Here is a 27,836-nt window from a genome sequence, read left to right as displayed (position 1 = left end):
ATTTTTGAGCACCAAAAAAAGAAAAAAGATCAATATTTGAACAGATGCAGTTTAAGATGTGCTCTACCCACACTTTTATATATATATAGATATATATAGAAACTAGAGTGAATTATCTTTTAAAAGATGTCTCTCACAGGCAGATTGGCCTTACAGTTCTTCTGTTATAAGCTTTTTCTTTTGGGTATGCAAATTAGGCGAGGATAGCAAAATACGGGATGGTTCATGTTTCACTGCAATATCTCAGTTCAGCCGCAGCCATTCTGTGCTCTTTGTTGACAACCTATACCTCGTTGGAAAGCCACTTCCCTAAGCTATTGATTGACAGCTCGTTTGACCATACAAAAGGATCGAGGGCCTGTCCTGAGCCAAAAGTATCCAATGAGTGACTATATCGAGCGAAGCACCTCCCTACTCATACGCTTGTATTTTCAGCCCATTATATTCGAAGCTGAATCTGATGCAATGGACGTATAGCCAATAAAATTTCCGTCACGGGGATGTCCCACATGAAGGGGGGTGGGCTACAGGCCTAAGCGTAAACATAAACAGTGGATGCCGGCTGTCCGTGCGTACATGCGTAACAGTGAGAGTGAGCGTATATCTCCATTCCAGTGGTATTTCCAGCGACTAGAGAGATGGCAAAACGTGTGGAAAAGAAGAAATACACCATTGAAGAGTGTAAGAGACGGGAAAGCAACTTTTCTGATGAGGATGTGTCGGATGCACAAAGTTATGTGTCGTCTGTTGACTCGGTGGAGGAAGACATGTTCATTGAAGGAGAAGATATCATCCATGACAGGTAAGTGTAAGGTTTATACATGTTGCAGTTTTATAAACAGAATGTAGACGTTTCGAAGAATTAGTGAATACAGTCTTGTGTCCTTTGTTTTGTTTACCTGTATGGGGGAGGTGTGCGCTTTTACTATTCCTCCAAAAGTAGTTGTGGAGGACTGATTTGTGAAGCGAACAACGAATACAGCTACAGTTGTTCTGTGAATGAATATCTGATATATACATACAGACATACATACATCTATAGTTATTTTGTTTTATATATATTTACTGCATTTTTAGGCAAACACTGTGTTCTATTTCATTTACCTGTGTGGGTCCTTTGTTCTGTTTTGTTTACCTGCTTGGGGGAGGTGTGCACTTTTACTATTGATTTGTGAGGTGAGCAATGAATACAGATACAGTTTTTCTGTGAATGAGAACCTTTTCTTTTGCCCCTGCCAGGAGGTCATGGACAACTGATCAACTGGATCCTCCAAGTAGCTCCTCATCTGAGGATACCCCCCCCCCCCCCCCCCCAGAAAAACAAGAGCGAGGGGGAGGGGAAGAGGAAAAGGAAGAGCCAGCAGCAGAAGCAGCAGCGGCAGACAAGGAGAACCATCTGAGGAAAGGTGGTTTGGTGTTGACGTCTGTGACATAACACCACCCCAGCCTAGCTTCCGCCCTGCACGTCAGCCAGGGTTACAGCTGTTAGTGGCAGCTAAATACATTGCTTTGGAGCTCTTCCAGCTTTTTTTTTTTACTAAGACCATTCTTCAAACCATTGTACAAAACAGCAATGAGCATGGCAGAGCCACCCACAGCACGTCTTCAACACCCTGGAAGGACATCACAGTGCAGGAGATGTGTTTGTATTTGGCCATTGTAATCTACATGGAGTTTGTGAAATGTTCAGTACTGACAGATTACTGGCGGAGAGGCAAGCTGTATTCCGTGCAGTTTCCCAAGACTGTCCTGTCTAGGAAAAGGTTTTTCGCCATCTCCCAGGCTCTTCACCTGAGCAGTGCTGCAGATGATGCAGCAAACGAGGCAAAACATGGCACAGCAGACTTCAACCGCATGGGCAAGGTACAGCCACTGTACTCTCAAATTAGAGAAGCCTGTCGTCTGAACTTCCACCCAAGATAGGAGATTTCTATTGATGAGAGGATGGTTGCATCAAAAGCCTGCACTGTATTCAAACAATACAAGAACAAGCCTGTGCACTGGGGGTTCAAGCTTTTTGTCCTGGCTGACTCAAAAAATGGATACACACACTTCTTTGTGTATGAAGGATAGAGTGAGGCAGCCAGTGGCAAGGGGCTGAGCTCTGACTCCGTCATGAGTCTGATGAACACAAGATTACTGGGCAAGGGTGCATGCAAGGCATCAAGTGTTCTAGCTGTGATGTTGCACTGTGCTTTGTAGCAGCCCGTGACTGTTACAATCAGTGGCATACTGAGAACAACACGTGACTGTGAAATGTGGAATTATAAACAAGTAAAGAGTTTGCTGTAAGTAGTTTGTTTAGATAAAGGTGTTGTTTTTGACCATATCTCTTGTTCTGAGTTTTCTTTTGATGCACAATTTCAGTTTCAGTAGAATAATGGGCATTCAATGTGTTTTTGCATCACTAACATTATTTCAATAATGCTAATAGCAAATCTAAATATGGAATGAGGTTCCTAAGTGGCACCTTTCATTAGAGCTCTCATTGATGTCTGTATGTTGAAGCATTCCAGAGTTATGCACTTTGGTGCCAAAGTGTCCATTTGGAGCACTTTTTGGAGAGCGCCTGGGAATACCTACAGAAAAACCTGTTCAAAATGGTCATTTCTTGTCCAATTACTATGTACGTTTAACTGGGAATTTCTAAGACTTCAGCCTGTGTCACTATATTGTCATTTAATCAACATCTCCATGCTCCAGTTGTCAAGCAGCCTTTTTTCTACAAAAAAAAATTTAGGCAAGCTACAAAATCCTTTCATTTCTACAGAAGAAGGTACATAGGAAGTTAAATTTTAACGTATAGAAGGAATTTGTAAGTGGTAATCATGTCTAAATGGAAGACAATTGATGATCAGATGTGTAAGATGTTAAGACGTTGTCACGGACAGGCAGGTCCGGACAACAAGCAGAAGGCAGCTGCTGAAATGGAAGCAGTGGTTTGTGAAGCGGTGACTGAACAGGAAGTTAAGGGACATGATAGGAAGCCGTTGAAGAGTGTAATTGTACTAGCGGAGAGCAAATATAAGATGGAACGAGAGGAGAAATAAATTCAATAAAGCAGGGCAAGCAGCAGAAGAAAAGAGGCAAGCTTTGTATCAGGCATATTTTTGCTGTCTTGTAGTGATGTGTTGCTCGTGAACGATTCGTTCGATATGAAAGAATCTTTTATATGAATCGGGGTAACGAGTCCCCTCAGTGAGTGATTCGTTCTTTCGCTACATGGCAGGCAGCCGCATAAAGCTCAGTTGGCAGGACAGGAAACAGATATGATTCGTTCCTGAGTCGCGGTAGCCCCCGGATCTTCGTTCTGTTGTCACGTGACGGCCAAGCCACTCAGGCTGTGTGCCAATTGGCCAGCAGCAAATGATCAGCAAAGGAACTTGCGACTCGTTCACAGATCGTTCATACGAATCGTTCATACGAATCGTTCCGGATTGCTCATTTGTCACGCGAGAGCTGAAGCTCAGCTGCGGGGCTGTGGACTCAGAAACAAACAAGGAAATGAATGTCTGATATCTGACGCTCCTCAATTTGTCACGTGACACCAGGCAAACGCTATGTATTCATGAAATTATAATTAATGGTCTTTGCTTGTTGTTGATGTGTAGTGTTATTGTGTATATAATGTAAAGTGTGTTTGTAAATAAATGCTTTCTAAAATGACATCATGTTTTGTGTTATACTCTGCCATTAAATAATAAATATAATAGTACATTATCCAGTCATGAAATCATATGTAACCATTTTATTAAATTGAATCATATTAATTTAATCATGTTAAACTTTAATAGTTCATGTACTTCATCCACTCTGCTGCACATATCTGTGTTCATTTAATGAGAAATATTATTATTATAATACGTTTACCTGTCCTAAACTAATCTGTGCATAACCCTGCTCTGCTGATGCGGTATCCCCTTCAGTCTGTTTGACAGACACATAACTGTTTAGCATTGAATGAGAAAAAGAGGTGGAAGTGTGCATCTTCGTTTAAAGACCACTTTGTCACTCTGTCTGTCAGCGTTTACACTTTGACAGCGCAACACGGAGTTCACTGGAGTTCTGTCACGGCACATGCCGGTGTTGCATCAGCAGTGCGAATCTGATTAACGTCGCGAGTTGCCGTTGTTATTGATACATTGTTTTCCACTGCCTGAGTTAATTGTTGATGTCTGGCATGAAAGGGTGTGAAAAGTTGCAATTGTTTGACTCTCATGAGAACGCTTTTCACCTTGTTACATTTTAATGTCGATTAAGAGTGGGCTATTAGGAGTGACGTGATCCTGTGCCACAAATTGAGCGCTACTGTCATCCATAGGGGGCTGTGACCCAACCGCCACCCATCCCCCAACATTTACATTAGGTGTCAGCCTGACACTGTCAGGGTTAAATCAGAACACAAACAACGAAGGTCTGAGCAGGTCAGGAAAATGAGTGGAAGGAAAAGGAGCGACATTTGGAGCCACTTTAGTGAAGTTTCATCCACTAGAGCAAAATGCAATATTTGCAAAAGAGTTTTATCCACCCAAGGAGGAAGCACATCAAATTTAAGAAGACACCTTAAAGCAGGACATCCAACTGTGCAGTTAGCACAAGTGAGAGTGGAGAGTGACGATGGGGCCACAGCAGCAGCTGCAAATATCTCCTCCAGCAGCACTTCATCTGGACCTCCAATCGCTGCTGCTGCAACATCTAGTACACCAGCAGCACCCACCACCACCACCAGCACCACCCAAGCAGCAGTTAGGCCACGGAGGCCACAACAAACACTTATGGGAACTTATGTTACAAGGCCAATTGATCCACTCAGGCAGAGCAAACTGGATGAAGCACTGGTTAAAATGATAGCAACTGATTATCAGCCATTCTCAATTGTTGAAGATAAAGGCTTCAAAGAATTTTCAAAGACCCTGGACCCTTCATACACTTTGCCTAGCAGGAAAACATTATCTCAAGCTCTACTGCCTAAGATGTATGGTAAGCTAAGAGCTGAACTATTAGAAAAAATCAGAAGTGCTCCTGCTGTATGCTTCACAACTGACTGCTGGACTTCTGTGACGACCACAAGCTACATGTCTGTGACCTGTCACTATGTACAGGATTTTGCAATGACCTCCCATCTCCTAGACTGTTTTGTCTTGACAGACAGACACACTTCTGCTCACCTGGCAAGTGAGCTGAAGAGAGTTGCAAATGAATGGGGTGTCAGTGACAAAGTTGTAGCTTGTGTCACAGACAATGCCAGCAACATTGTGGCAGCCCTGAGAGACCATCTGCACTGGGACCACATACCATGCTTTGCCCATGTTTTAAACCTCATTGTTAGAGCTGCACTTAGGGAGGTCCAGGGCACAATTCAAAAAATAAAAGCTGTGGTGGAATATTTCCACAGAAGCACAGTTGCTTCAGACAAGCTGAAGGCCACACAGCAACAGATGGGCCAGGAGCAGCTGCGTTTGAAGCAGGATGTGGCTACCAGGTGGAATTCAACATACTACATGTTAAAAAGGTTCATTGAAGCCAAGGATCCAGTCATCCCCACCCTGGCACTTATCAATGCACCTCTATCAACACTGTCCACAGACGAATGGGGAATTGTTCAAGAAACAGTGGACATTATCAAACCTTTTGAGGAGGTCACCGTTGAAGTGAGCGCTGAGAGGTATGATTAATGTTATATTAAATTATAATCACTTCCAACGGACAAAGCAGTGTACACATGAAATAATTTTGACTCCTATAACTTGGCTCTAAATGTACATAATATACATATTAAGCACAAACTTCATATTTTAAACAAAAATTCTAGTTAGTGATGGAATAATAACTGTATTTTTTACTCATGACAGCATAACATTGATTTGTAATAGTACACTGTTATAACTCCATTTGAGAACAACATTTGAATAATCAAACTCTGTCTGTAGGTTTGTGACTGCCTCCAAAGTGATCCTGATGGCAAGGGGTCTTCAGAGAATTGTTGCCCGCCATCAAAGAAACCCATCCATCCATGAACCTGTTATAAAACTGGTGGACAGCCTAATGGCCGAGATGCAGAAGAGGTTCAGCAAGGTGGAGCATATTGAGAAGCTTGCTGATGCTACTTGTTTGGATCCAAGGTTCAAAAAGCAAGCATTTGTGAACAATAAGGCAGCAGATGATGCTGTAAAGAGGGTCACAGCTGCTGCAGCACACATTCACCCCAGTCACAGTGAGGAGGAGGGTGAAGTTCCAGCTGCGGTTACCAGTGGAGGGGCCATGTTTTGGGAAGACTTTGATGAGAGGGTAGCAACCACCAGGGCTTCCACCTCATCAGAATCTGCCACATCGAGCACCTCAACTGCTGCCATGATGGAGATGCGGGCCTACCTGGCAGAGCCACTCCTATCCCGCACATCAGATCCTCTGGCATGGTGGAGGATGTGCTCACCTGTCTTTAAATCTCTGTGTGAGGTAATGAAGACGAGACTGTGCGTTGTGGCCACATCTGTGCCATCTGAGAGAATTTTCTCAAAGACTGGGCAGATCATTACAGACAGAAGGAACAGGCTCAGCCCCTCCAAGGTCCGCGAGCTTGTTTTTCTGAATGCCAACTTGCCTTAGAGCAGGTCCTATTTACTTTTAATTGTGCAATATTGTTTTTGTTGGTTTGGTTTTATTTAATTTTATTCTTATTTAACTTTTGGTATTTAACTGTATTTATGTCCCTTAGATGTGTATAGTGTTGTGTATATAGTATAAAGTGTGTTATAGTGTTATAACATGTTATATCAACATGTTGATTTTGTGTTATACTCTTATTATACTACTACTACTAATAAAATACAACAACAAGTAATAAGGACAACATAATATAACGTTTTGGACACAGTATATGCTTCATGTAAACATTTTAAAGAACTTATTCATTGTTACTTGTTGTTTAATTGTCTCACTAATCATCAAAATGAGTTTTGCATCCACTTTTCCGCTACCAGCTGTCACGTGACAGGCAGTCCAGGCTGTGTAAAAAGCAGTTCTCCTCCTCGTTCTCGCTCATCGTTCATTTGTCACGTGACAAGCTCCACAGGCTGCACAGATTCGTTCTCGTTCACAGCTCGTGTGTGTGAAGCAGTACACTCTCGTTCATTTGTCACGTGACAGCTACCTAGTCACTGTGGCACTGTTAAACAACACTGGCAGGGAGGATGCAGGACAGAAGTCACTGTACCGTGGTGTGTATTTGCCCTCTTATGTTTTCACATGCTTTGAATTGCTTGTGGTAGTTATACTTATTATACTTTGTGCCATATCAATGCGCGGCACTATACTACAGAGGGACACGGCGCCACCGGCTGTAAAAATGAACGAAATGACTCACAATAAGATTCGTTCAAGTGAGGGTTCGAGAGTAACTGATTTGAGTCAGTAAAAAGAGTCGAACCTCCCAACACTACTGTCTTGATGAGGACTCCAGGTAGTCCGAGAGTAGAACTGACAATGAACAGGAAGTGGAGAGCGAGGGAACTGAGGAGGCGGAGATACCACCTCCTTATTCGCCTGCCTCCACAGTAGCCGCTGCCTTATCTCAGACCCCACCTCCTGGGATGTACCCTATAATAAATATCACTGATGGGAGATTTCAGGGCTGTTGTCTCCAGGATGATGTCACGCAGTGAGCTGCATGAGATAGAGACACAAGGCTTCCACAAGGTTTCAGCCTGTCTCCTGGTATGTTTAACCATGTGCTTAAAGACATGTTGACTGGGTGCTTTCTCCCTCCTGATACCACTGTAGTACAGTATGTAGAAGATATTCTTTGCATCAACTTCTACAGAAAACGTCTAGCTGCTACTCATTCTATACTGACTAGATTGGCTAAGAAAGACATGTCATTCCTAGGCCGTACTCTGTCAGGGAAAGGATCAGGCGTCTCTCCATCACACAAAGAAAACATTCTACACCATTCACGCCCACGCACTGTCAAGGAAATGTTGTCTTTTTTAGGATTGACTGGTTACAGTAGACATTACATTCCCAACTACGTAACTCTGACCGTGTCCCTTCGAAGGATGGTTAATGTCAAAGGCATGAGAAACCCATCTGCTACTCTTGAGTGGATAGTGACTTCTGAACAGTCATTTATTGATCTTAAAGCAACTTTGGCAAGAGCAGTTGAGTTGGCTCTTCCTGACTGCTCAGTTCCGTTCCACCTTGATGTTTCTGAAACAGAGGGAGTTGTGAATGGTTCACAAAACCTCTGTTTTCTGAAAAAAGGGGGAGGTGTTAATGTATCCGAGTTTTCATTTTGATGCGATGGATAAAAGACAACCATAGTGTACCAGACATGCAGCAGGAGTGCCTAAAATGGTGCAGAAAACAGCTCTTCATTAGGACGGGACAGCCGCTAATAGTACTGACAACACCCAACACTTAGGGCTAAGGAAATGAGGCTGCAGATCAGGCAGCGGGAAATATAAATACTCTTCAAACGGTAACCACAGAACAGATACTGCCAGAAACTCTCCCTAGAATCACCATAAACATGATAGCAGATGACCAGGACAAAGCATCAGGGAGTGTGTTGCCAAGTGGGGAAAAACTGTTAGAAACATGAAGCAGCTGGTGAACTACAGGCTGTTGAACTTATGTGAACACCTTCAGACTCAAGGTTTAAAATGTTTGATTTAGTTTTGTTAGACAGACCAGGCAGACCAACGCAGGTAAGACACTTAGAGCTATTGCTTGGTGAGTTTCACCCAGACCACCAATTTGGCGAATTGGGACAGCCTTCATGCAGCGTTGTGACGCAGACCCTGAATTGGAACACAGCTAGAGACACACAAGGAAACTAGATCTTTCAACACAACAGGAAGCCAGAGACAGAGAGGAAATGAATCAATGCATGATAAAAGCAAAAGCAGGAAGAAGACAGAGTCATTTTCAAAGACAAATGAATCCAAGAATCAAAGAGGAAGAAGAGGAGCTAAAGCTTTCCTTACATGGAACTTTCAATACATGAACATCTTCATATGATCTTCCAGCATGTGCAGCTAAAAGTCCATTTGACATCCCTCAGCAGGTCAGAGGACAAGGAGAGGAACAAAAGCTGAACTAGGAGACAACAAAGCAAAAGAGACTCATTATTTTCTACTAAACGAACAAGAAAACATCAGGTTTTCTAAAGGAGCAACAACAAGCAGCAGCCCTGCTAACAAAAGGACAAATGTCCCTCTGTGTCTCATCTTCCCTCCTTTGTTCTTTGTCTCCTGATCAGCAAGTGGAAGCAGGTGAGCTCAGTCAGAGAGGAGGACTGGGAGTGTCTGCAGGAGCACAGGAGAAGAAGCAGCAACTACCAAGAGCCCTGAGCATAGTGTTCAAGAGTTAACAAGACATAGGTGACAACAATCATGGCGGAGCAGCTGACCAACAAGGAGGGAAACACAAGAGGAAGGAAAGAGTCCTTTCACAATAAAACAGGATAGCATAGTGTTCAATGAGCTTTTTACTACAATCATGTTGCTGCTGGTAACAAACACATGTGCCTAATGGGTAAGGTGGGAGGAGGCATGAAGAAGAAAGGCTTTACTATGAAGTCTGCATACATCACTGTGAGTTTAATGGAACTTATTGGAGTCTTAACTCATAATGAAAGAAGTGACAGAAACAGCAGGTGAAATTATAAACTACCAAAGTATTAAAGAAAAGGTCAAGGGACCCAAACCTGGACAGACTGCATACTGAAGACACTGAAGGAGCAGGAAACAACAGGTGTTGTCTCTGTCACTCTGAAAGTGACAGAGACAAAGGGCAGCACAAGACTTGGACACACAAGAGTTAACAAGACACAGGTGACAACAATCATGGTGGAGCAGCTGACCAACAAGGAGGGAAACACAAGAGGAAGGAAAGAGTCCTTTCACAATAAAACAGGATATCCAACAAAGAGTACATGAAGCAGGAAGATGGAGGACTTAAAGGGAGACAAAGCTGACACAGCTGGCATCATGACATTAGTAACAGTTCAAATGCAGTAAACATGCTGCAGACATGTGTTCATAGATGAAGTCAAACATCAAATGTGCCGTCCCATTCACCTAAATGTTACTAAGAAGAGGACTTCCTGCTGCTCCTTAAACATGATGGTCTGCTGTGGGTCATGTCTTTGTTCTGCACGTGTACAGCTAACATCTCCAGGGTTACACAAACACATCATGTGCTGCTTGACTTGTTCCATTCATGGTAGGAAAGCATGTGGAAGTCACACATGTCAAATCTGTGCTAGTCTCCCTTCATTCAGCCCATATGAAGACAAAGAGTCTGCAGGTCCAGGAAGTTATAATTAACTATCATTAAATAACAAGAACTTATGATGCAGCCAGCACATTTATACCATGAAGACCCCTTTAAAATAATAAACCTCAAAAACTGGTGTTTTTATCTGCCAAAAAGTGACTGTGGCCCCACAGTGAGTCCAGGGGCTTATTTCTGCCTTAAAAGGACTTGATTTCACTCAAGTGCGGTCTGTGATATTTAACAGATTATTGTCGAATCCAGGAACACTTCAAACAGACCGGTGCTGTAGGTGGACTGACTTGCAGCCACCCTTTGAAATATCTTAGAAATAAAGGTGAGGTTGGAGATCACAGCAGTTCAGAAGCCTGTGGTACTTAACCTGTTGCCAGAGACAGGTTGATCTGGCCACACTTGTGTGAAACCAGCCTGTCCAGTTAGGATCAACACTGATTGTGGATCAGTTTCAGCTGCTGTTGTGCAAATGGAACAGACAACAGGTGGAAATGAGAGGCAGTTATCAAGACAGCCCCTATAAAGGAGAGGTTCTGCTTCTCAGGAGGGTCACACCCTAATACAAGACCACTTCCTGTTATGCAACAAATACACTTAATGATTCAATGTTGACCTAATGCCACAGCCACAAAAAGACATTTCTCCCAGCTGCTAGACAGCAAGCCTTATTTAGACATGGAGGACAGTCTCCTCGTGGAGGACAGTCTCCTCGTGGAGGACAGTCTCCTCGTGGAGGACAGTCTCCTCGTGGAGGACAGTGATATGCAAAGTGTTCAGTCTTTATTGACACAATTAGAAGAAATCTTTGTTCATATCTTTACCAATGTCAAACTACGAAGAACATGTGCTTTGTGTTGTTCTTCCACCAACTGAAAGTGTCATACATGGCTCGTTGGTCTAGGGGTATGATTCTCGCTTATGGTGCGAGAGGTCCCTGGTTCAAATCCTAGACAAGCCCTGATGTTTAACTTTATTCCATTGGAAGGCCAACTCCTTTTTGTTTAACTCTTTTCAGTTCCTCTCTAACTACCACACAGCTTTACAAAGCTAACAAAGTTCTATTCAGACTCATCCCAATCCAGAGCACTTGTTACACACACTTGTTCGGGCTGGGTGAATGGGTGGCCGTCTTATACACACCTCCAACACATCTTTTACATTCCATTTGGTGTTTATTTCCAAAGCTGAACAAAAGGTCTTAAAAAAAATACAAAATAATTTAACTCAAATGAAAATCACTCAAAATTATTAACGCTTGGCCAAAGGTGGTCAAGAAACTGTTTGCCACCCTCCACGCTACTCCAAAGGCGCAGCCATATGACGACACCTCCTCTTCCCGTAAAAACCCTAACTAAACATAAATGTAGACTTGCTACGGGTTGCAAAATAATAATAATGGCACAACTTATATATACTAAATAACCAAAAACAATATTGTACAGTGCCAAATTAATCAAAAAATGGCTACAACAATATGAGTGTCACAGCAAAGGCTCTGAATACTTGGGACCATGTCATATTTTACTTTAATACATTGAGACGTTTGGCCACTCCCCCGAGTGGCATCCTCAGTTCTGCAGAGTGGCTCATCACATTACGACAACATCTTCCCAACCATCCTTGCTGTTAGAGCCATTTATTTACGTTTTCTATATTGATAGAATGAAGTCTAGTAATTGGCAAAGTGACGTCAAATTAGGATCAGCTGTTTTATCACCAGGTGAGGGGGTGGAACAGATGTTTTGTTTGCTCGGGGAAAGACATTGTGGAGGATGGGGCATCGACACGGTTTTTGACCTCACGTAAACTTTATTTTAATTTTGTGGAATCAAATTGAAGCCAAATAAAACAATGGATTGAGCCGAGCTTCAGTTTGTCATTTTTGGAACGTGTGTGAGTCAAGCAAGCGGAGCCCTGTTTTAATGGCAAAATTTAAAGAACATGAACGCCATAACACTTGCAGTCATCCCATCTACTCTTTGGAGAGACACAGTCATGCTGTCTACACTTTAACAATGCTACATGACTATGCTGTTAAGCTGGATCCATACTCCATGAGACAAAGAGCGGAGAACGCGCTCCACGGGTGGTAAGAGATAAAAAAAAAGGTCTTTTCCGCACGGAGGTACCATACTCCGCGAGACTCCTAATACGGCCCCCCACTGCAGCGCACGTCAGACACCAAACAGGAACAGCATCACACACAGCCCACCTCCAGTGTTTGCTAACAGAGGAAGGTACAGCAGCTGACATTATGGACTTTGCAGCTTTGTTAAAGGAGATGGACGAGGAGACGAATATGCACACGGTGTTTTGCCTTTGCAAATCTGTCGCGCAGGTAACGCCACTTTTTGTGACACACACTCTCTTCTGTGCAAAGTATCTCCTTCCAGGAGTTGTTGGCCATCAGCGTGTCTTTGTAGGTCCTCAGCGATGTATTGTGGAGATGCTCGTATCTCCTCACTGCCTCAGCAAGCTGCTCCTCAAAAACATCCATTGTTGAATTAATTAAATCTGTTGAATAAGTGCTGTTTATACACCTACCTATATACCTGGAGAGGCTCTTGCGCTTCCAGTTTGTGGTCAATGTGGACACCCAGGTATTTGTAGCTGTCCACAATGTCATGTTGTCACGTTGGTACCCTTGATGCTGACCGGGTTTGGGAGTGTCTGGTGCTTCCTGAAGTCCACCACCAGCTCTCTTGTCTTTGTGACATTCAGCTGCAGGTGGTTCTGTCCGCACCACTCCACAAAGCTGTCCACCACACTCATATACTCCGCCTCCTGACCTCTGCGCTTTCTATTCAAAAGGGCAGGCTGCACGGTGTTAAACGCACTGGAAAAATCAAAGAACATGATTCTAACAGTGTTACCTGCCTCCTCCAAGTAGGTGTGTGCTCTGTGCAGCAGGTAGATGATGGCGTCCTCCAATACGGGGCTGGTAAGCAAACTGCAGGGGGTCCAGCGATGGCTCCACAACAGCACGCAGGTGTTTCAGGACCAGCCTCTCCAGAGACTTCATCACATGTGAAGTCAGAGCAACTGGTCTGTAGTCGCTGTGTGTGCTTGGGTGTTTGGTCTTGGGCACAGGAACATGTTGTCTTCCACAGGGCAGGGACAGTCATCAGACTCAGACTCAGGGAGAAGATGTGCTGGAAGACCCCACACAGCTGTGTGGCGCAGTCCCTGAGTACTCTGGGGCTGAGTCCATCCGGTCCTGCAGCTTTTCCCGGTCGTAGGCGACTGAACTCCCTCCTCACATCCTCTGTGGTGATGGTAACTGTGGACACAGAAGAGCAGAGAGAGAGATCTGATGGGGGAGGGGGGCCGGGAGGCTGGGGGGTTGTTAATGGAAGGTGGGGTAAGGGGGGCAGGGTGATGTTATTGACGGGGAGGTGAGACTGGTTAGTATGGTTAGGGGGAGGGGGAGGAGGAGGAGGTACATTGTTGTTATAGACAGGTGTTAATGGTGCATCACAGGGAGGGGGAGGGGGAGGGTGGTCAGGGAGTGGACTATCAAACCTGTTGAAAAACAGGTTCAGCTGGTTGGCCTCCTGCAGATCTCCATCCATCAGCTGGTCCTATTGTGGCCGGTGATGGTTCGCATGCCACTCCATACCTCCCTCAAGTTGTTCCGGGCAAATTGGCTCTCCAGCTTCCTCCTGTAGCTCTCCTTGCCCTCTCCAATCTTCTCCTTCACCTCTGCCTGGGCCCTCCTCATCTCCTCTCTGTCTCCACTCAAGAAGGCTGTCTTCTTTCTGTTGAGTGATGCCTTGATGTCCTTTGTCACCCATGGTTTATTGTTTGGAAAGCAGCGTATTGACCTGGTGGGGATTAGAGAATCTGTACAAAAATTAACATATTCTGTGATACAGTCTGTGAGTGTGTCTACATCCTCACCGTGGGTGTCACAGAACACATCCCAGTCAGTCACCTCAAAACATCCCTGCAGGGTCTCCAGGGCTTCCGGTGTCCACCTCTGTACAGTTTTGGTGGTCACCGGCTGCCGCTGTACTGCTGGTATATACTGGGGTTTGAGGTGGACTAGGCTATGGTCTGATCTGCCCAAGGGAGGGAGAGCTATGGAGCTGTATGCCCCTTTAACATTAGCATACAGTAAATCTAGAGTTTTATTTTCTCTTGTTTTACAGTCCACAAACTGCTTGAAAGTGGGCAGAGTTGATTTCAGATTAAGATGGTTAAAATCGCCAGAAATCGCTATGAAGGCATTAGGGTGCTGGGTCTGAAGCCTCGCGGTCACAGAGCTGATGACGTCAGTAGCCCGCGACGCCTCAGCCGAGGGAGCAATGTAAACAGCGAGTACAATGGCGTGAGAGAACTCTCTGGGCAAATAATACGGACGTAGACTTACCACTAGCAGTTCAATGTCCGGGCTGCACACGCTCCTTTACCGTAACGTGTCCAGGGCTGCACCACCGGTTGTTCACGTAGAGCGCAAGTCCCCCTCCTTTCTTCCTGCCGCTCTCGGTGCAGTTCCTGTCTGCCCGTACCAACTGAAAGCCGGCTAAACTCACGGTAGAGTCCGGTATGTTTGCGTGCAGCCACGTCTCTGTAAAGCACATTACAGACGCCTCACGAAACACACACTCGCTCTTTGTGAGAGATGTTAACTCTTCCATCTTATTACCCAGTGATCTAACATTACCCATGACGATAGAAGGAAGATACGGCTTGTATCTTCTTTTCCTCAGCTGTCTTCTTTTGCCGAGGCCGCGCCGGAAGCTAGTCAATTCTGACCAATCACGGCATGGTTGGTATGCCTGTAAGGTATGCCTGTGTGAATATGAGTGAATTAAGTGTTATAATGGTAAGTGGAACCTTTGGCATTGTCATTGTCACTTCTCAGTTGTCTACTGCAGACCAACTTCCTGTTTCCTGTTGCAACGGTATTTCCGGTCTGACTGTGCAGACGTGCCAGGAACATGGCCGAGTCGGCAGAGTGTAAGTTCTTATGCATGGAGAGGTATTTGGGCATGTAAGTGTTGAACTATTGCATTACTTAGTTCATGTACAATACTGCACAAGAATGAGACAGTATAGCCAAGTATGCCAGTAGGCGGGTGATGCAGAACAGCACTAATGTTACATGTGACAGGATATGAGTGGCTTACACCACTAACAACCTGACAGGAGAGGTTTTGCTCCTATTGCGGTTATATACTGATTTCGTTTTTAACATTTTATTTTTGCCTCTGTGCGTTTCAGATGACATTACGTGATTCACAGCCAGTTGTGCTGATTTCCAGCTACTGCACTTGTGTAGCGGGTTGTGGGATCTGCAACCACTTGGTTGCATTGCTTTTCCAGACAGCTCACTATTCTGAATGTGGCATGTCTGTTGTCCCTCCAGTCCTTTCATGCACAGAGACGGAACAGAAGTGGCATAACAATGGTTTGTATCATTTAATTATCTAATGCTTGTGTCACACTTACCAGTCACTTTCCTACCACTGTTTCAATAAACAGGGGGTGAAACCAGGACCTGTGGATGCCATGGTTGTTATAAAGCCCAAACCAGGTGCTACTTCAGCCAGTGGAGTTAGGTATGTAGATGCAAATTTAATTTAACAGTGTGTTTGCTATTGATTGTTGATTGATAATGTTATTCCTTTTTGCTGTTGCTGTTAAATGTGTTAAATTTTGCCTCTGTGTACACACATAAGCACATACATATGTATACCAGTTGTGCTCGTTAATAGATGACAGTGTGGACAAATAATGTTGACTACCTGTTATTTCAGATCTGCACTTTACAAGGCCTACAGCGGTGAGCTCCCAGTTCCCTCTACCCTCAACCCTGGACCTGCCTATGCTGGAATGAAGGCAGAATCTCTTCCACTAATCTGCCAAATGAACATCTCAGCTGACAAGCCACTTGTGGACTCCATCTTTGGGAAGGTACAAGCTGGCAGTGTACTGTCCTATCAACAGCCACCACCTCCATCTGACAGTGTTATCATACATGAAGATGCACCCCCATTCCCGAGTGTCCCGCTTCAAGGTTACCATCTACACCCAACTGAATGTTCATTTGTTCCAACACACCAAGAACAGCTATACCTTAGCACATTGTCTGTGACCTTGTCACAGTCACACCTCATTGAGGAGGCAACGAGATGCCAAAGCATGACACCTGAGTGGCATTCACTTAGGAGAGAAAGAGTGACTGCCTCACATTTCAGAGAGGTGAGCCATGTTAGATGTCCAAGGACTGCAGACAGCCTGGCAGAAAGGATAATTCGAGGGACACGACAAACGGCACACATGAAAAGGGGTCTGGAAATGGAAATGGGGGCCATAAAGGACTATGCAACTCTGAAAAATGTAAACTTCACCAAGTGTGGACTAGTGATTAATCCAGATGCACCTTGGCTGGGTGCATCCCCTGATGGGCTTGTGTATGACCCACTTGAGCGTCCATCATTTGGGCTTGTTGAAATTAAATGCCCAAATGCACAAAGTTACATAGACTGCAAGTATCTCAGAGTTGACCATGGCACACACAAATTGAAGAAGAACCATGGCTATTATTGGCAGGTCCAAGGGCAGTTATTGATTACCGGTATGGAATGGTGTGATTTTGTTATCTGTGCCCATGATGACATCTTTGTGCAGCGCATATACAGAGATAGTGCTGTGTTGAAAGAGGTGAAAGATAAGTGTGACTTATTTTTCTTTAACACTTACATGCCCAAATACCTCTCCATGCATAAGTGAATTCAACACAACAATAAAAACATGAAATCAAGCATTTTAAAATATAGTCATTTATTCCGTTAATTGTATTGTTATTGTACATTGTATTCATTTGTATTCATTGTATTTTTTGCAAATGAAAGTAAAAAAAATCATTACATACATATGTTACATATACATGTTTCTTTTTAATGTTTACATTAGCCATTTCTTGCCCAGGCTTTCACCAAGGGACCATTTTGATAGTTCACCAAAAGACAGGCAACAGTAAAAAGTTGGTTAATGCTACCTGTAAGTGCAAGGGGTATCACTGTGCTGAATATTTTGTGTTCTTTGATCCTGCGAATCACACGCTCAACATGGACTCTCAGTCTTGCAATGGATTGTGTCTTTCTGATCTCTGACCTAGACAGTTGAGCTCTCTGTGACAGAAACGTGGGTATGTGGACTTTGCAGGGAACACAGTCTTTGACAAGGAAACCCTTGTCCACCATTATGGCCATAGATGGGTTAAGAAGGGCCACAATGCCAGACTGCTTTAAGAGCTCTTTATCACTTATGGCACCTTCATAAAGAGAAGAGACAAATGTCACTGCACCGTGAGGGGCCATCCCGATCAACCCTTTGAATGTGCAGTGTGATTTATAAGTAGAAAATACCTCGCTCTGGAGGAGAAGGGAATTTGGAGTTTGGCATCTCAGTTCAGTGCAATCTAAAATTATTTGAGTGTCAGCATAGTCCTGAAACACATCTGGCAGGTAGGTTTTCACAGTGTCCTCATCTAGCCAAATACCCACAGCCCCCAGAACATCATACAGGTGTTAATAATGCGGCTTACAGTTGACTGATGTATTCTGAATCTGTGGGCCAAATCCTTTTGCATCAGCCCCAGTGACAGGTAGTTCATGAACAGGATGAACTCTTCAATTGGTTGAAGAAGCTGAAAAAAAAGATTGATCTTATTACTACCCTACTGTAAGAAATAAAAGCGATTTGCATAACTTAACGATATAACATGCCTTGTAAAGGCAAAAAACATTTACCGTAGCAGTGTGAGAGACCTGATCAGTCTTTGTTACACCCCTTGCTCTTGTAACCCGTACAATCTTGTTGGTGGCAGGCTCTATTTGCTTCCAAAAAGCCATGAGGTGGGCGTGACTTGCAAATCTGTGGTACATAACAGTTATAGTAATGCATTCATTCAAATACTTATTACGTAAACACAGACAGTTATTTACCTGGTAAAGAATCGTATGTCCTCATCTGAGGAAGAAAACCGCTCTAAACAGAACTTGCTGCTGATGGTTATGTCCTCCATTTGCTTTCGGAGCCTTGATATTTCCTCACGTAGCTCTTCATTTTCGCTGAGGGCGAGATCCAGCGCAGCAGGGTCAGTACCGGCGCAGTAGTCATGATCAGGATGTTGAAGAGGATCATCATTGGGGATGTCAGTCTGTGTCTCTGTAGGGTTGATGTTAGGTGGCCGCTCTGTTCTTTGCCACACTCCAGGTCGTGGGGTTGGGGTATTATAGTTATTCCAATGAAACAGTACAGGCACGGATCCAGACCGCAGTCGTCGTCTTCCAGCCGGAGTGGGAGACTCGATCAGATCACCAGGAAGAAAGTGTCGTGAACACACTCGGGAACTACTAGTGACTATGAAACGGTCTCTCCTGATGTTAATTACCCACCGTCTCTGTAACTCTTCATCTTTCGGGAAAGTGTGGAAACTCAGGCACGAATTACACCTAGCTGATGCTGTGCAGAAAGGCACACAACAGTGGTGGCTAGAGCTGCTGTCCTCACGTTTTTGAAAGCATAATTTTGTGCGTTTACATGTCATATTTATATGTAGAGGTGGCTAGAGTTAGACGCATAGTAACAAAAAAACACAAAAGTTTGCAGCGAAGATTGACGAGCAGTGATGAAAAAAGATAAGCTAGCATAGCGTGTGCATTCCAGCGCGCATTCAATAGTTACCGGAAGTTTGCATGCATCCCGACCTTTCAGCGGAAATGACGTCACGTTCCTGCGTGCATAGCGGGCATTATCGCGCTGAAATGCTCCGCTGTAATTTGTATCAAGTATATGTATATAGCACATTTACGTTGCTCCAATTGAATGTATAAGTCTCCTGATGTGTTGATGTGTGATTATAAGATAGAGTTGCATTATTTGTTCAGTGTTAAATGTAATGTTTGATGAAAGAATGCAAATATTATTGGGTTTATTTTGGTGCAATGTCCAAGTCTGTATAAACTTGTATGTTTATTTAGTGAGAAATACTGTTATACTGTTTGGTGGGGAAACCAACCAACCATGGTTTAGACCTGCTGGAAAAACGGAGGTGGTGGCCTCAGACATCATCTTTCTACCACATACAATGCAGTGATTCCATCCATTCCAGGAAGTTTGCACATACTCACAGCAAGAACAAAGGGCTGTCAACCAGCCCCCCTCTGGCAGTCTCACAGTCGTTAGACACACCTGGCCCAGGCAGCCAGAACATCACAGGTAAGTATGGAAAGTTTTACCCAGACCCACCCACTGAGGTCCTCCACCACATATAAACCATGTTTCCCACCAACAGTTAGAACTGATGAAGCTGTTTGGATGAGCAGCAAAACGTCTTCATGAAAACTCTACAAGTCCAGAAGCCTTGCTTCAATCTTCTCTATGTATGACGACCTGGATGACTGAGAATCTTCATCAACAGGAAACATGACCCACAGCCTGAACAAAATGTGCTTGAAAAACACATTATGAGGCTGGAAAAAGAGAAAGACTTCATGAGGATTTTTTTAATGGAGATGTATCTCACCCAGTCTCTCATGAAGGAATGTGATTTTAAGTTTCACAAGGTACCTGGATATATACAGCATTACCAGGTTGATCCATTTGGAGTACATATGTACACAGAGACTGGAGTAAGCATCCTCATGCAGGAAAAAATGTGGCTGTATATCTAGATGCTACATGGAATGTGGTATCCAAGGTCCCTAATCAAAGTAAACGACTGCTATACTATGCCCTAACCCTTCCAGGTTGTGGTCAAAATGCACCCCCCTCCCAGTCTGTGAAATGATGACCAATGAACACTCCATCCTACTTTCTGGCTACTGCAGTTCCTCAGAAAAGTATCACAATACACAACACTGAAAGTAAAACAGGTTGAAACAGATAACAGTTGGGCACTACTGCAGAGTGTGCTGTTATCATTCAATGGGGAGAGCAGTGACAGCTATTTAGACAGAGCTTTTGCAACGTGTTCTAAATGGAAGACAGAGAAGGACATACAAACATTCACAGTCTTGTGCATATGCTCTGCACATGTGATTAAAGCTGTCAGTAAGGCAATTGGAGAAAAAAACTGCAGATAAGAACTTGAAAAGTTTTGCCACATTTGCATTTGCTAGGTTGCAAAACAGTACTTCAATGGCTGCAGCACTCACCATCTTCCGTTCTCTCTGCCATGTGTTAAAAGCCAAACACAATAGCAGTTGTGTCCAGAAACATCTTGAGACATTGCATGACTTGATTAAAACAAACAAAACAAAATCATTCCAGACATGGAACAAACAGGAAATGCTGACACACCCCTAGCTCTGGAAGATGACAAACAAAGAAGAAATGTCAACACCATTGTTGGAGGATCTCCCTTTACACATGTGTTTAAGAGCATCTTGGAGGAAGTACAGACAGAAATTGAAGAGGATTCAGAGACCTCACTTCCTGAAGACATTCCCTACTTCTGTCCTGCAGTCCTTGATGATCTCTTTGACAACTGCCTTGGCATATTTCCCCTTTGGAGTGGTCTCATGTTGAGACATGTGAAAAGGGATGTATGTGACCAAAAAGACCAGATCATCACAACCAAAACCAGAGACACAAACTGCCACGTGGAGAGATGGATTGGAATTGTTAAACACTGTATTTTGACAAAGCAGAGGTGCCTGAGGCCAGCAGCATTTGTTAGAATAATGTATGGGTCCTTACAGGGAAGATACAGAGAGCATATCATGTATCATAACTCTGAAAACCTGCTCATTGAAACTATGCTCAATTATGCTATGCTTATGAGCATATCATAGCATAAAACACAGGACAGGAGAAGAGCAAGCAGAGAGCAGAGCAGAGTGGGAGCAGTCAGAAACATGTCTGCACTCCTTAAAGGACAGATAAGGAATAATCCTTGTTGAATAATCATTGTTGTACATGGGGTTTTTGTAATAGCCTGGGCATACCAGCAGGGAGGAAGGGAAGAGAAGTGACCTGCAGATGCAACATTGTTCTATTTAAAGTGAGCACCACTTACATCAGTCCAGACAGATTAGCATTCAGTATTCTACAGGCAGACAGGATGCAAAAATGCAGTCAAGCACAATAAATAGTAATGTATTATGAGGGGTTATATAAACAGTATATTTATAATTGCAGCATGGTGTTTTTGTCATCCTGTGGAGGAAACATCTATGCTATGTACAATGATTCAGGTCACATTCCATGACTATGATGTCAATGTAGGAAATGTGCACTTTGTGGCAAGTATACAGCCACTAATGCAACAGCGTTTCAGTTTCTTTTTTCACTTAATATATATTTAAGTGCAGCTTTTATGGAAGGCAGATGCTGTTCTTCACTTGTCCAGCTGGCTTAGTGTTTTTCCTTCATGGCAAGAGGGAGAATGAACCATGACAAGAATGGTAAGGGCCCTTTATGGTGGGGTGGCTCTGTGGATGCACCTGCATTGCAGAGTCACTACCAAGTACAGGAGAGGTGTACCAATGATTTTACTGGGTGTTCTCTGTGTCCTGTTAAGCTGTTATAGAGTGATCCTGAAAGCAACAGAGAATTTGGGTGTAGCTGTTTTTCCTCTGTCCTCTTGGAGCTGTGACTTGTGCAATATGTCACACTAAATAAAGACATTTTTGTGACTGTATTTATGTATTTGTTTCTATTTGTTGTATACATGTTGTACATTATATACATAAGCTCTATATACACTATACACCCAGTAGGCATATTATGTCAGATTTGGACAAACTTACGTTTGTATTTAAACATCTTTGTTTTCTAACCAGTCCAGGGTGTACCCCGCCCCTCACCTATGGATACAGGGATAGGCTCCAGCCCCCAGTGACCCTGACGAAGCAGGTTCAGATGATGGATGGATGTTGTAGAATAACCACCAGGAATTAATCGTGGAATTATGATGGTGAATTTATTAATAGTCTGACACACTCACTCCAATAATTCAGACTATTAGATATAAAAAGAGTCCAGTGTTACCATGTATTGCTTTGCAGCAATCAAACTAATAAGATAATGATGTCACGTTGATACAAAGTCAGGCACAAGATTCAAAGGTAAGTAAAGGATCCTATGGAGAGGCTCCTTCCATGCCAACTGTCAGCAGCCAAGCTAGTCGGCCTATAGGCTGCTTGTTTCTGAGTCTCTTCTGCCACCTGCTGGTCATACAGAATAACAGCATCATTTCTTTAGTTTAATTGTCACAATTTAGTGCATGTATTTGTAAAATGTTTAAGACACTTCAGGTTATCAACTTTGATGATTATAAAAAGAAGAAGCAAACATGGTGTCCGTTAGGACAGCATGTGTAAAGACTGACTTGATGTTTCTATAGTTTAGCCTAATTAAAGTTACAGTACACGGTATTATTTGGCTGATGATACATTGTTGTCAAATCTGCAGATCAGATCTGATGCCAGGTGTCATACAGGTGTCTTAATTAGGGCTTAATTAGGCAGCCAGGGCTGTTACCATGGTGACAGGCTGACACACAGAGGCATACAAACTATATACTACTAAACTACTACTTTTCCACATTCAAATCACACAGTCTGTGTTTTTTATAGTCTTATGGTTTTATTCCAGCCTCTGACCTTTCATATGGTGTATTCACAGACTATTCTTTAAGGTCATGACTTCATACTGCTCTTGTCATTCAGCTGTTTCTTTTTCATTAGTGGACCAATGCACTAGAGCCCTGTTGCACTGTTCTAGTGCATTGTTCCAGTATTGTTATTGCTCATACTTCTTTATTGTTCTCCTTCTTCCAGACACAATTTGGCACGTAACTAGCCCCACAGCTTTGACGTGAGTGACCTGAAACTTTTACAGGATGTCCGGCTATATCGGGACACCTGTGCTATTTTTTCCAATTCGACGTACGGTTTTCGCATAATTTGCAAAAAACACATGGCCGAATGACATAGACGGTGACTGGGAGAGAGAGAGAGAAAAAAATGCAAAAATCACAAAACCTGGGTCTCTTTGTGGCACTCTGACTCAGCCACACTTTCACCTACAGACATGGGCGTCTCAGCCGTTGGGGATGTGGGGGATGTAACACCCACACTTTTTCTAAAATCACATTTCATCCCCCACAGTCTTTGGAGAGGTAACGTAACTAAACAGCTGATATATGACGTCTGCGAAAGGGAATGAATGATCCCACAGAGCGGTAGATAAGACTCTCTCTCTGTCTGATTGTACACACATAAAGGAGACAACACACATTGGTCAAGTTAGCTTGAGGACAGACCTTTCAGCCAATCACTGCGAACCTGCAAGTTAGTGGGGTAAGATCGAAACATAAATCACTAGGCCAACATCTAGGAGGACTGGAGACAGCTGAGGATCTGGTGTAGAGAACGTTAACTGGGAAAGAGCAGGTCTGAAGGTGAGGCAGTAAATGGAAGAACACTGACTCACATTGAGTTAGTGAAATATCAGTGGATTAACAGTTAGCTAGCACCAGTGGGCTATCTTTGTAGCAGTCTCACAATCCTGTGATCCAGCTGCGCTCACCACCACTGCTGTTCTTACCATGCAGTGTTAAGATGCAGAAAAAAGTCTGTTTTTCAGAATAACTGAATACAGTGAATATATTTATTCAACTTATGAATCAGGGGTGTACTGAAAAAATGTGGGTGAACTGTAACAATATGAGTGACATGAATGTCTTACAGTGTTGATCAGGGTCGGGCATATTGGAAGGTGCAGATATCTGTAGGTAATGCAGTGTGATTCAGAAACAATAAGCTATAGCTGTACACACTGACAGTGATAGCAAGCAGAACATGGAATGTCCTGGTAAAGTCTGTATGTCATAAACATATGTGTCAAACACATTTAGTTATGTTCAGCTTCAGTCTTGCTCAGATACGAAAACCGAACCCTCATCCCCCACACTTTTATAAAGCTTGCTACACCCCTGCCTACAGACATGATTTAAAGTATAAACAGGTCAGCTATGGCAGTTTACGTTTTGTCGAAACTTTAAACACCCTTTTCTCTCTCAGCAGTGTGATGATGTCACGCTCTGTAAATCTCCCTCCTTTTTCCAAAAGAGGGAAAAAAGGCAAACCTGGGAACCTCCATAGGGAGGGGGCTGAGGGGGCCGTTTCCATGGTAACCTCCACAGGTGCTCTGACTGATTACATCAGCTAAGATGGCCGCTCCCATTAACAATGAATTGGCCTCATTTAAACCAATGTAACTTCACTGTGTGGATCAGTAGCAGCTTTACCTTTTGTAAAGCTGTGTGGTAGTTAGAGAGGAACTAAAAAGTGTCAACAACAAGGAGTTGGCTTCCAATGGAATAAAGTTAAACATCAGGGCTCGTCCGGGATTTGAACCCGGGACCTCTCGCACCCTAAGCGAGAATCATACCCCTAGACCAACGAGCCATGTGTGACCTCTTATTTTTCATGTTTCAGTCGGTGGAAGAACAACACAAAGCACATGTTCTTCTTAGTTTGACATTGGTAAAGATATGAACAAAGATTTCTTCTAACTGTGTCAACAAAGACTGAACACTTTGCATATCACTGTCCTCCATGAGGAGACTGTCCTCCATGAGGAGACTGTCCTCCATGAGGAGACTGTCCTCCATGAGGAGACTGTCCTCCATGAGGAGACTGTCCTCCATGTCTAGATAAGGCTTGCTGTCTAGCAGCTGGGAGAAATGTCTTTTTGTGGCTGTGGCATTAGCTCAACATTGAATCATAAAGTTTGTTGCATAACAGGAAGTTGTATTAGGGTGTGACCCTCCTGAGAAGCAGAACCTCTCCTTTATAGGGGCTGTCTTGATAACTGCCTCTCATTTCCACCTGTTGTCTGTTCCATTTGCACAACAGCAGCTGAAACTGATCCACAATCAGTGTTGATCCTAACTGGACAGGCTGGTTTCACACAAGTGTGGCCAGATCAACCTGTCTCTGGCAACAGGTTAAGTACCACAGGCTATTAAACTGCTGTGATCTCCAACCTCACCTTTATTTCTAAGATATTTGAAAGGGTGGCTGCAAGTCAGTCCACCTACAGCACTGGTCTGTTTGAAGTGTTCCAGGATTCAACAATAATCTGTTAAATATCACAGACCAGAGTGAAATCAAGTCCTTTTGAGGCAGAAATAAGCCCCTGGACTCACTGTGGGGCCACAGTCACTTTTTGATGAAAACACCAGTTTTTGAGGTTTATTATTTTTAAAGGGGTCTTCATGGTATAAATGTGCTGGCTGCATCATAAGTTCTTGTTATTTAATGATAGTTAATTATAACTTCCTGGACCTGAAGACTCTTTGTCTTCATATGGGCTGAATGAAGGGAGACTAGCACAGATTTGACATGTGTGACTTCCACATGCTTTCCTACCATGAATGGAACAAGTCAAGCAGCACATGATGTGTTTGTGTAACACTGGAGATGTTAGCTGTACATGTGCAGAACAAAGACATGACCCACAGCAGACCATCATGTTTAAGGAGCAGCAGGAAGTCCTCTTCTTAGTAACATTCAGGTGAATGGGATGGCACATTTGATGTTTGAGTTCATATATGAACACATGTCTGCAGCATGTTTACTGCATTTGAACTGTTACTAATGTCATGATGCCAGCTGTGTCAGCTTTGTTTCCCTTTAAGTCCTCCATCTTCCTGCTTCATGTACTTTGTTGTTTTGTTGGATATCCTGTTTTATTGTGAAAGGACTCTTTCCTTCCTCTTGTGTTTCCCTCCTTGTTGGTCAGCTGCTCCGCCATGATTGTTGTCACCTGTGTCTTGTTAACTCTTGAACACTATGCTCAGGGCTCTTGGTACTTGCTGCTTCTTCTCCTGTGCTCCTCCAGACACTCCCAGTCCTCCTCTCTGACTGAGCTCACCTGCTTCCACTTGCTGATCAGGAGACAAAGTACAAAGGACATTTGTAGAGGGACATTTGTCCTTTTGTTAGTAGGGCTGCTGCTTGTTGTTGCTCCTTTAGAAAACCTGCTGTGTTTTCTTGTTCCTTTAGTAGAAAATAATGAGTCTCTTTTGCTTCTTTGTCTCCTAGTTTAGCTTTTGTTCCTCTCCTTGTCCTCTGACCTGCTGAGTCTGTTCCACTCTGTGTGTCCTCTTTGTTCCTGTCTTACTCTTGTGTGTCTTCATTCATTCTGTTTTCACAGTTTGTTTCTGTTTCATTTCTTTAATTTGTAGTTCAGTTACTCTGTTTGTTTGTTGTAAATGTTTCAGGAGATACAGATGTGATAATCATATTGGCCTCAGCAAAACTGCAACAGCAAATAAATAGACTGAAGTCTTGGCTGTGGGTATTAGAAATCAGTAGAGTTCCTTCAGGTGTCCCAGTGTCCTCAGGGGTCCACAGAAACACATGTGAAGTGAATTAAACCATGTTCCTCAGAATGGATTGACCTGATGTGACAGTCCACCCAGTGATGTCCAGGATGTCCCTCCATTTTCCAGTCTTGCAGATGAACACCCATTCATCACCTTCAGCTCCAGAACTGCTCTCCCCACATGCCCTGCACAGCTCAGACAGGTCCTCTGGAAGACAGAAACAATGGGGGGGACATAATGCACATGTAAGCATGTTTAATACAGATGCATTCATGGTCTTTAAGTATACCTGTTTTATACTTATATATATATATATATATATAGTATAGTATAGCCTTAGTTGTGACACACCCTCTGGCTCGACACGATACTGTATGGAGGTGTCGCACAGTATTTGTTTTTTACTAATATATTGTTGTTTAGATGTTTAATGATAATAAATGATAAGTGTTTCATAGTGTGAACTATGACGGACCTATCACGGAAAAAATATATCACATTTCAGTTGCACTGCTGTGCGATTTGACGTGGATAATTACTGATAATATCAAATAATAATTATAATCACATAGGTTGTGTGAAGAATAATTGAATATCCACATTGTTGGAGCACTTACACCATGTGGCAAACTTGATCTCAACATTCAGTGTAGCATCAGTGATTCTGTATTACCTTGATGCATTCTCCTGTACTCTCATATTGCCGGTTGCTCAGAGGAGTCAGGTCTGTGTGCAGTGACACCAAAGCTGCTGCCACTGCATCTCTTTCCTCGTGCAGCCGGCACAGCATGTCCAGGGTGCTATTCCATCGAGTGTCCACTTCCAAGACAAGTTTTTTTATGTTTCGGCCCAGTTGCAGCTGCATCTGACTCAGCCTTTCTTTTGCAGTTGTGCTTGATTGAAAGTAAGACACAATCTTTCTGCTAGTGGCTCTAATTTCATCGAGGCCTGGAGTTGCATCAGTTGAGTTCTTCACCACCAGATTCAGGCAGTGAGCTATGCGTTTGCAGTGCCTCAGGTTCAGTGTGTTGGCTGCTAGCAGAGTCTGTGACAATGCACCCAACCTTGTTAGCTAGGCCCCACTCAGTGAAGATATTTCAGCAGCAATGTGGGCTGCTGTGTGGGATCTTGGAAATGGCTTTGCCCCCAGGAGAACAGTGGACAGCTGGTCATTTTTGTTCACGGAGTGGCA

General features: G+C 43.5%; 2 long non-coding RNA genes and 2 other non-coding genes across 4 annotated transcripts; 2 read left to right on the top strand and 2 right to left on the bottom strand.

Annotated features, from left to right (window-relative positions):
* Nucleotides 1-558: 558 nt before the first annotated feature.
* On the top strand, nucleotides 559-21,152 carry LOC114430261 (uncharacterized). Its single transcript, XR_003669971.1, has 4 exons — nucleotides 559-806; nucleotides 13,691-13,694; nucleotides 14,480-14,488; nucleotides 21,140-21,152. It is a non-coding gene; the product is annotated as an uncharacterized LOC114430261 (long non-coding RNA).
* Nucleotides 11,177-11,248, top strand: trnah-aug (transfer RNA histidin (anticodon AUG)). The gene has a single exon. It is a non-coding gene; the product is annotated as a tRNA-His (tRNA).
* Nucleotides 17,823-18,318, bottom strand: LOC114430262 (uncharacterized). Its single transcript, XR_003669972.1, has 3 exons — nucleotides 18,246-18,318; nucleotides 18,051-18,174; nucleotides 17,823-17,947 (listed from the first exon to the last, which is right to left on the bottom strand). It is a non-coding gene; the product is annotated as an uncharacterized LOC114430262 (long non-coding RNA).
* A 3,495-nt stretch (nucleotides 21,153-24,647) lies between the features above and the next one.
* On the bottom strand, nucleotides 24,648-24,719 carry trnap-agg (transfer RNA proline (anticodon AGG)). Its single transcript has one exon. It is a non-coding gene; the product is annotated as a tRNA-Pro (tRNA).
* Between the last annotated feature and the right edge of the window lie 3,117 nt (nucleotides 24,720-27,836).

This window comes from Parambassis ranga, unplaced genomic scaffold (genome assembly GCF_900634625.1).
Source record: "Parambassis ranga unplaced genomic scaffold, fParRan2.1 scaffold_22_arrow_ctg1, whole genome shotgun sequence".
Taxonomy (NCBI): domain Eukaryota; kingdom Metazoa; phylum Chordata; class Actinopteri; family Ambassidae; genus Parambassis; species Parambassis ranga.
Note: the sequence above shows the minus strand (reverse complement) of the source record. Positions and strands in the feature narration are given on the sequence as shown.